The 10,464-nt window shown below is 37.3% G+C and overlaps 1 protein-coding gene across 1 annotated transcript in view; it reads right to left on the reverse strand.

Annotated features, from left to right (window-relative positions):
• Positions 1-10,464, reverse strand: part of gramd1bb (GRAM domain containing 1Bb) — an 86,673-nt gene that overhangs the window by 41,961 nt on the left and 34,248 nt on the right. The window lies entirely within an intron of this gene.

Here is a 10,464-nt window from a genome sequence, read left to right on the forward strand (position 1 = left end):
TGAAGACGCTGTGTGCTTCGTTGTGAAAGCGAAACTACTTTGTTTGGCCTTCCAAAAGAGGACGATATCGCTTCGTCATGCCTGAAGCTGATCCGTGCTGGTCGCTGAAGAAATACATCAACTTCGCGCTGTCAATCGCCGAATCGGCTTTCACCGTGGACGAAGCGGAGTCCAGCCCGGGGTCGCCACATGTTGTTTGCAGCAGGCATCACAATATGGTAAGGGACGTAAAATTTCAGCGTCACACGCTTGAGGAATTCGGCCAATCACAACGCACTGGATAGCTGGCCAATCACAGCACACCTCACTTTTTCAGACCAATGAGCTTTGTAGAAATCGACGCGTTTCAGAAAGGCGGGGCATAGAGGAGAAACAATAATGTACAGTATGTGGAAAATAATGTTTTTTGAACCTTAAACCGCATAAACACATTTCATTACACCAAATACACAAAATAATGTTATTTTTAGCAGCATCATATGACCCCTTTAAAGTATATTATTTTAATTGACATAAATGTTTGATAGTACATTCGGCAGTACACTTGAACCATATTTCAAAGACAATAGATGTAATTATGAAGTTGCACACATATATAAATAACCAGCACTGAGCTATACAACATTATTATGACTGGTGAAATCTGAAAATGCTCCTGCTGGGATATTAGGTACACCTGGATGAGTGCTGTGGGCTTGTTCTATAAAAAAAAAGCTCAATACTCAGTGCGGGTGAATGTCTTTTTTGCATAAGAGCGAAACCATGACTCATCCTAAAAAACACGATCAAAACATGAAAAAAGCAATACAATTTTAGTACATGAAACAGAAAATAATATATATATATATATATATATATATATATATATATATGCATTGCTCACTCAAGAGAGATGGCATATGACAAAACAATGACCAAATGAGAAAAGGAGCCGGTCATTTTATGACATATTATGACAGGTCATTATACTGCATCGCTGCAGCTATTGACACGAGGGACTGCTTTCTGATCGATCACATGGCAGTGCTGTAAACAACGCAGTGACCTCATTAGTGTTCTAGAAGCCTCGTGTGATCTAACACGTCCCGTGGTGCAAGATTATGAAGCGTTAGAGCATTTCCTGCCACATTAATTCCAAAAAAAGAACAAGCACGCAATGGTTCAAAGTTCAGAACAGAACGGAAGGGAAAGAGGCCAAAATAAACACATTGTAGCAAGGTATTATGAACATTTGCAGTGTATTTAGTGCATACTGTATATTTATCATTTTTATTGTTTCAATGCAGATAATTATATTTTAGACTTTTAAAGGCCTATGAAACACATCTGTCAACATTATCATTGTAATTTTAGTTTTCTTCAAATGGCCATTCACTACCATAAATATGATATGGCTTGCATTCATTTGCTATTGATTTTAAATGATGTTTGCCATTTTTGCAAGCCTCTTAACATTTGGGACTACTAGTGATGGATTTTTTTTTTTAAACAAAACCAAAATTAGTTTTTGTTTAGCCAGAAACCAAAAATAAAGTTTATGTATAATCAATCAATCAATCAATCAATCAATCAATCAATCAATCAATCAATCACATTTACAATCAATCAATCACATTTATTTAATAATAAACACTCAAATAAAACTTGAGTTGCTAATGTTCTTGTGCATCACTATCTGGGACATGTCTACCATTATTTGTGTGGTTTTGGACTTTGTGTGCTTCTAGCATTGAATATAACAATTATAAAATAATATAAATTCTTATAGTAATAATAAAATAATATTAATATTAAATATAATAATAATTCTAACATTAAAATTAAATAATGTATACAAATGGTTTAATATGAAATAATTACAAATTGCATAACAATTCTGTGAGCAAGGATAACAATGTTGAAAGTAACAGGCTAGGCTAGCTAGTTTATGACCAAATGTTGATTTATAGTGGATAGACATAAAGCATTACTGACCATCTACACATCACCTTTACTAATAACAAATGGATGGCGATTCCACCTTTTTAAAAACAAAATATGAATCTCTTTATCCACTTCAATAATGATACAGTATCATAGAGAACTAAATTATGGTTTAAGATAAAACGTGTTTACATAAAGTCAATTTGTCTTTATGAATCCCTGTCAATTAGTCTGTAATAATGATTTGCATGAGAACAGATCCTCACTCAGACTCCATGGTGTGCTGCCCTATTTAAGAGTATGACAGAGCTGTATATAAGGAAGAGAGCAGCAGCGTCCCGAGGGAAATCAGAGGGATATAAAAGTCTTCCAGTGCAGGTGACAGAGAGAGAACAAGAGAGAACAATCACACTGCTGCAGTCATCACAAGTCTGTACGGTTTCCCAAAGAGAACCTGATAAAAGTTCACAGACAATCAGTTTCAGCTCATCAATTAGAAGGAGACCGGGGATACTCTGTTTTTGCCACAAGGAGCTCCAGAGTAAACAATACTTTCAGGTTCTCCAGTAAGTCAGCGTAAGATCAGTTTCCCGTTCCTGCCTGAACGAGCAGCACATGCAGGTGCTGTGGTTAAATCTGACAGCTCCACTTCACAAAATCATCCGTTTTCTTATAAAAAGCACACTGTCACACACCTGACACACTTCTAACCAGCTGGATGGATGTTAATCAAGGTAACCCTGCAACCCTGTGCCAAATGAGCTGGAGTCAAATCAAGCCTTGAAGCACTGACAGAGGTGAGGGATGCGAGTCCAGGGGAGCGCTTCAGTGCTCAGAGGTGCTTACTCACGGCTCAGGAGAAGTAATGCGAGTTCTTAGTTATGTAAAACATCAACTTGGTCTCAGATGTTTTTTTCTAGAATCACATAAAAACTAGACATAAATGAGACAATTACTGACAGAGTAAAAGTGTGAAGTTGTAAAATGAATATGGACAGCAGAGTAGAAATTGTTTAACTCGTAATTTATTTTGTAGAAAAAAAATGTGCTAGCCTATTATACAATTTAATTTCAGACACAATTATATAAGCAAACACATTTTATATATTTATTAGACAAAGTGGACCGTTACATTTATCATGTATGCATATTTAATTAAGTAAGGGATAATGTACATCCGCTTCGCGTCAGGGTCCTGATCACCCTGTCGGGGGTTATTCTGTGATGACAACCGGCTGGATGCACATTATCCTGCTTATTACACGGCTACTTGCCACATAAGTAAATAATTAGACACAAAATATTGATTTGAGTTTAAAAATTTGAACGCAAATCTTCCATGAAGACAGCAGTTGCGAGCAAGTGGCAAGTTCAAACTAGACGGACATTTAAAGGTGGGGTAAGTGATTTTTCAAAAAGAGGAGAGAGAGTTCAGTGCACAGGATGGACATTAGCCAAGCCAAGCCAAGCGACAGAAAGATAGAGATGGCAGATAAAAAACAAAAGAGGAAAACGTCTGCGGAACAAAAGAAGGCTTAAGGCAATAAGGCAAGAAGTAGGACCCGTGTAAATATCGAATCAGCTTTACAACGCTGGAGAGAACTCAAGGAGCGGAAGGCCTGCGATCGGACGCCGAGGTTGCTTTGTTTCTTCTCGATAGGTGAGTAACACCGTGTCTGCGCCGCAACAGCTAAAGTCTGTCTAGTACACTGGACGCGACAAAGCGACCGTTGAAAATCGTTTGAAATTTGTGTCAATACGTCATAAATAGAGCGCAGCAGCAGTTTTCTGTCGGGGTTTTGTCGTGTCGTGCCGCGCTGCATCCAGTGTAGACCATAGAAATGTATATATATCTATGGTGTAGACAGCATCACTGATTATAATGAGTTCTATAGTATTTTGTCGCGCCGTTTGGTGATTTCAAATGTCAACATTGGCTACCAGAAATCGCTTACCCCACCTTTAAGGGATACGGTGCAGTTACACAACATTTCACCACATAAATAATTAAGGCGATAAAAGATATTGATTTAAGATGAAAATGTTTAAAATAAATACCAGTTTGTTAGTAATCTTATAATCCATTACAGCGAGTCCGTGATACCAGGATGACATAATTAAATAATTGTACACATAATATTGTATCGAGTTTTCATATTTTATTAGCTAACCAAAAACACAAAGCTTCCACCAAGAAAAACTGTTCCTAGCAAGCGTATAGTGCCGACTTCAGTTACCCGGATGAGCCTGTGTTATTAGCTTTTACCGGTTGTTATCGCGGGATAACATTTCTCAGAATGTCACGACTGACCAATCAGAATCAAGTATTCCACAGAGCCGTGTAATAATTTATATTATAATAATTATTCGGTCACACTTTATTTTAAGGTCCAGTTCTCACTATTAACTAACTATGAACTATGACTTTTGCTTCAACAAACTCCTAATTTGCTGCTTAGTAATAGTAAGGTAGTTGTCAAGTTTCGGTATGGATTATGATTAAGGGATCTAAAATATGGTCGTGCAGAATAAGGCATTAATATGTGCAATAAAGCATAATTGAGATCTATTGTGAAATTTGGGGAGATGAAGGAGACTCCAGTAGCTTGTTGTTTTCAGGACAGAAATCTGACATTTTTGCCAAATTTTTAGTGCTTTCGTTCTCATTAAATCCAGCATTTAACCAAATAAGAAGTTGTGCAACAGATAATCTGGATTTATAAGAATTTTGTAAGAAACATTTGAGATGAAATCACAATTTACAACTTTAGTATTTTGGTAAATCTGAGCACAGCGTGAGACATAGTTGAGATCTCTTGTGAAACTGAGGGGAGATGGATTTTTAGGTTGTTTTTCCCATGATAAAAAAAGTAATTTTTTGCCTATTTAATCAAACAAGAAGGTACAACAGGTAATCTGGACATGAAAGAATCTTATGAGAAATGTTTGAAATGAAATTGCAATTTATGACTTCAGATTGCAGACTTCTGAGCACAGCATGAGAAGCTTGAAGGGATGGATTAATTGGTTGTTTTGCTCAGAATGAAAATGAAATTTTTGCCTCAATTTGTTCTTCATTTAATATCACTGCTGTGTAGGAGAAACTGAGAAAATCTAATTTCTAATACTTCGTTCTTATGGGAGCTAAAGAGAGGAAAACTGGGAAAAGCTCAGGCAGCAATGTGAGAGGAAGCAGGCTGCACGTTGCTGCTGGTTTCTCCTCAGAGCCGCACGCTGTGATTTGCGGCTAAAAATATCCACCACATGACTGAGTCGCATTCACAAACACATGCACAGGACGGGAGGGGAGGAGAAAGAAAAGAGACAGACGCAGAGAGGGAGTTTAGGGGCACAGGTGCATAAAAGAACAAAAGATGGGGAAAAAAGGAAAGGGAGTGGGCGGCACTGCAGTTGGCCGCATGCCGCGACACGTGACGGCCAACACAGAGAGACGCAAGGAGACTTTACAAAATATCAGGCCCAGACTCACTGGGACACAAAGCATCCCCAGTGATAGAAAAACACTCAATCTGGTTTTCAAGAAGCATTAAACACATTCTTACCAGGCGAGTTTGAATCCTCTCATTGGTGCGATGCTGAGAGCGTGTTTGGTACGGCGTCAGGCGGCTGCTGTCGGCGAGGCTGCATGTTGGTGATGAGCAGCCGCTGAGGAGAGAAAGCATCCCGCTGTGCTGTCCCATTCAGAGATATGATGGTCTACGTACTCACCTGAACTAACTCTAACACTAATCGGATGTCTGACCATCCAGATGGTCCCATATAACGCAGCCGGACTGGTCAGATTGACCAAACACTACTGAATGTGTGTGATGGAAAGAGACTCGCACGGTGTGATGAAGTTGCGGTGTGTGTATGTATAGGCTCACTCGTGCGCTCTCTCTCTCTCTCTCTCTCTCTCTCTCTCTCTCTCTCTCTCTCTCTCTCTCTCTCTCTTCTCTCTATGGAAAGAGACTCGCACGGTGTGATGAAGTTGCGGTGTGTGTATGTATAGGCTCACTCGTGCGCTCTCTCTCTCTCTCTCTCTCTCTCTCTCTCTCTCTCTCTCTCTCTCTCTCTCTCTCTCTCTCTCTCTCTCTCTCTCTCTCTCTCTCTCTCTCTCTCTCTCTCTCTCTCTCTCTCTCTCTCTCTCTCTCTCTCTCTCTCTCTCTCATCCCACGCTGCAGTTAAAAGCTGCAGTCTCTGAGCTGAGAGCGACACTGAGCATGCTCACGGCAGGCTTTCCTCTCCCTCCCTCGCTCTGCTTTTCTCAGATTGTTTGGTTAGCTGTGACTGTCCCCTCTGGTCAGGTCAGATGAGGTGGGGTTGTGTCGTTCTGGTCTCAGTGTGGGAGATTACAAGGACCTGTTGCCCTCCCGTCAGCCACAATTAAGTCTCCATCAGTGGCTGGAGACATTAATCTGCTAATGCACACAGGCTATGGCTCTGTTTCAAAAGCAAGCTGTAAAAAAATGATTGCAATTTTAACAGTAAAAAACTGTAAAAATACTACAGTAAAAACCTGTTAATTGGTTAACGATAAGTTCCCTTACTCTATACGGTGAAAAACTAACAGATCAAATGGACATTTTGTGTCATTTTACAGTAAAATATTATTAAAAGTACAGTTTTTGAAAGTGAAAGTTTTATCTTAAAATTTACAGTAAAAACTGAAAGTTGACATTCCCGGAATTCTCAGTCACAGCTCACATTTGATGGTTTTTCACTGAAACAACAGTTTCTTCTGAGTTTTTCTTATCTGTTTCACACATAAAGGTTTTATGTTACATCTTATGTTGTTAATCATTGTTTCTTGCATTATTTTAGTGTCATGTTCATTACCATTATAGTGTTTTATATTTGTGTACACCACGCACCTTTTATATATTAGTATATATTTCAGCTTGTGGAAAAGCTACTTGTGATTAACTTTGATATGGTGGTTGGCAGGTAAAAAAAAAACATATTTTAGTAATTTGGTATATTAACATTATTTCAGTTAATGAAATATGTGACCCTGGACCACAAAACCAGTCATAAGGGTCAATTTTCTGAAATTGAGATTTATACATAATCAGAAAGCTGAATAAATAAGCTTTCCATTGATGTTTGTTAGGATAGGACAATATTCGGCCGACATACAACTATTTGAAAATCTGGAATCTGAGGGTGCAAAAATAAATAAATAAATAAATAAATAAATAAAATAAAACAATTAGGAAAATCACCTTTAAAGTTGTCCAAATGAAGTTCTTAGCAATGCATATTACTAATCAAAAATTAAGTTTTGATATATTTATGGTAGGAAATTTGCAAATTGTCTTCATGGAACATGAATCTTTAATTAATATCCTAATGATTTTTGACTTAAAAGAAAAATCAATAATTTTGACCAATACAATGTATTGTTGGCTATTGCTACAAATATACCAGTGCTACTTATGACCAGTTTTGTGGTCCAGGGTCACATATATGCTCTTTACTGTAAATGTAAGGTCAATCTGTAGAACTGAAATGGTTGCTTATTGATTGATTGATTGATTTCATAAATTTCACTTTCTCCATAGGGGAGCTGAATTTTAACAACAACTTATAAACCAATAAAGACAGACCTACTGTGACCTACAAGTTTGTTACCTGATGGTATATGTTTTTGTTGAAGTCATCAGCTTGCATTATTTCAACTTATTTGTTAAATAATTGTATTTAACAGAGAGAACAGCAAACTATTTTTTCCAAGTACACATACAAACATTGCATACATATGTTAATGCGCTAGTAGGGATGGACATTTTTGTCAATTTCTCAGTTCGATCATCGATAGGTCTCACAAAACGAGTACTCGAGTACTTGGGGGGCGTGTCCGTCATGGAGATAATGACAATATTTTAAGACTGTTACGAAAATTAATGTTGACAAATACAAATATGACATGAAAACATGAACACATGACTAGAAAAAATAACACTGCTAGATTATGATGCATCAATGTTATCGAAAAAGAAACATCTAAATGGAATAGCTGCATGAGGTGAAGCTGAAGAGATGAACTCCTGTAAACTGAAGCCCGTTCTATGCCACATCCTATGAGATGAATCAAATATCCTAGATACACAACATAAACATAACATTACAAATTATTTCTGCACAAAAGGATGCAAATGCAAGTGAACTTCAGCTAAGTTACGTGATATATCCAGAGAGTATAACTCCCGCTGAGGATGCGCTCTTCCCATAGCAGCACGCTGAAACATGGGCAAGGACAGCAAAAAGAATTCACAACATCCAATTGTGTTCTTGTTATAATGTTATGTAAAAAAAAAAATGATGAGAAAAACAAAACAAAACAAAAACACTGCTGCAGTAATACTACTATCAAAAAAACTGCTGCAGTAATGATACTATCAATGTTTTTGAAAAAGAAACATCTAAAAGCAATATGACCGTCTCAAATAACCCAGTCAATAATATCAGGCATTGCATTTGAGCTGAAACTGTGAATAAAAACCACTCTGCAGCGGTTTGCACAACATTCTATTACAATCCTGTTCTCATTATAATGCAATGTATATGGCAGATTGGCGCTGCACATCTTGCATGTAATTTTATTTTCATGATCAAAGTGATTATAGTCATCACTGCGCGTTTTCAAAGCCATAACGAGAAACAACTTTAAAATATAGCTGCAAGCAGCAATTATGGGGCCAAGCACAACAGAGGCAGAATGAGGAGCTAAGCATGGCTGGAAGCATAAGACCAACTGCAACAATGAGTGGTTAAAGACATTTTTATATTATTATTGTCAAAATGGCTGAAAAATCATAAATACAATCACTTTTATGATTTTTGGGCGAACCGTTCAGAAGTTATAAGCAAACATTTTTCATATCTCCTGACCACTAGGTGGCACTGCACTGAAACTGTGCAGGTAGCCTCAGGTCATGGTTGTTATAACACACACCATGTTTGGTTTGAATACACTGAAGAGTTGTGGAGATATAGCCTTACGTCCATTTTGGCATGCTCTTCGTAAAATTTGTTTGCGTGTTATTTGAGAATGGTAGGGTTTTTCAAAAAGCTTTTAATAACTTTTTGCCAGCATTGTCTGAAGATGAGCTGAGCCAATTTTGGTGAAAATCAGACAAAACTATCTAGGACGGATAAAAAGTAGGTTTCAGAAAATCTTGACCCGTAGAATTTTCAATTTAGTTATGCGTTCGACTCAGCATGAGCCAAGGAATCAGAGGAAAAAACGAATTTTGCATCTACATTTTATGAAAATTTAAAATTTAGTTCAAAAGTTATCAGCATAAACAAGAGTGCAACTTTGAGCTGTTGTTGGCACTGGAGGGTTTGAGTTAGAGACTCCAAACTAAATGGTTAACTATGGTTAATGTTGAGACTGTCCTCTATCTGTGTACCAAATTTCATAATCTTCCCACAAGTGGTTCTATGGGCTACCATAGTCTTCCAGATCGGAAGAAGCAGCGCTCTGCTAGCGGATTAGTAAACTTAACCAAATAAGTCCTAAATGAGATTAATCAGATATAGACAACATAATAGCAATCTTACAACTTACATCTGCACAAAAGGATGCAAATGTGCATGTGAACTTGACCATGCTAGTCTGATGTGTAACTCTTCCCTTAACAGTGCACTGAACAATAGGCCACTAAAGCACAGAGAATGTACAACATTCTATTACAATTGTGTTCTCATTATGATGTTATGTATATGACAGATTGGCACTGCACATCTTGCACTTAACTGTTTTTCATGATCAAAGTGATTCCAGGCATCACTGCGGTCTTTAAAAACAAGTTTCATTTTATTTCACTGCAAGGCATGCTGTCTAACGCTAACAAATCAGACCTCAGAAACCGCACAAAATCGATCGATCGCCGCTGTCACGTCAGAATACTCGAGTACTTGAGTACTCGTGCTCATCCATAATTACTAGCTATAAGTTAATTGAAAAAGATTTATAAAATCATAAATGTACTGTTACATTTCATAAATAAATGCAGTTACTATAACATATCTGGAAATGCACATTTGACAGTAAAGCAATGAGCTTGATTTGGGATTCAGATGTAAATTTACTTTAATTAACAACAGTAACATCTGTAGAAAATGAAATAAATACTAATTTTATGAAGTAAAATGCAAATATTCTCACGTTATTATCATGTTAGAGTTAGAACTTAAAATTGACCTTCCATACTACCCAAATGGTCATAGATCATGGAAACCCAGTTGAAACCATGCATAACTCCTCACTACTACCATGTAAAAAATTATATGGTTTCTATAAAACTACAGTATTTGTTAAGAAAGAGTAGCCTAACGCAGTTTAAAGGGGTCATATGATGTTGCTAAAAAGAACATTATTTTGTGTATTTGGTGTAATGAAATGTGTTTATGCGGTTTAAGGTTAAAAAAACACATTATTTTCCACATACTGTACATTATTGTTTCTCCTCTATGCCCCGCCTTTCTGAAACACGTCGATTTTTACAAAGCTCATCGGTCTGAAAAGCGAGG

Source organism: Sinocyclocheilus anshuiensis, unplaced genomic scaffold (assembly GCF_001515605.1).
Source record: "Sinocyclocheilus anshuiensis isolate Anshui unplaced genomic scaffold, SAMN03320099.WGS_v1.1 scaffold140, whole genome shotgun sequence".
NCBI lineage: Eukaryota > Metazoa > Chordata > Actinopteri > Cypriniformes > Cyprinidae > Sinocyclocheilus > Sinocyclocheilus anshuiensis.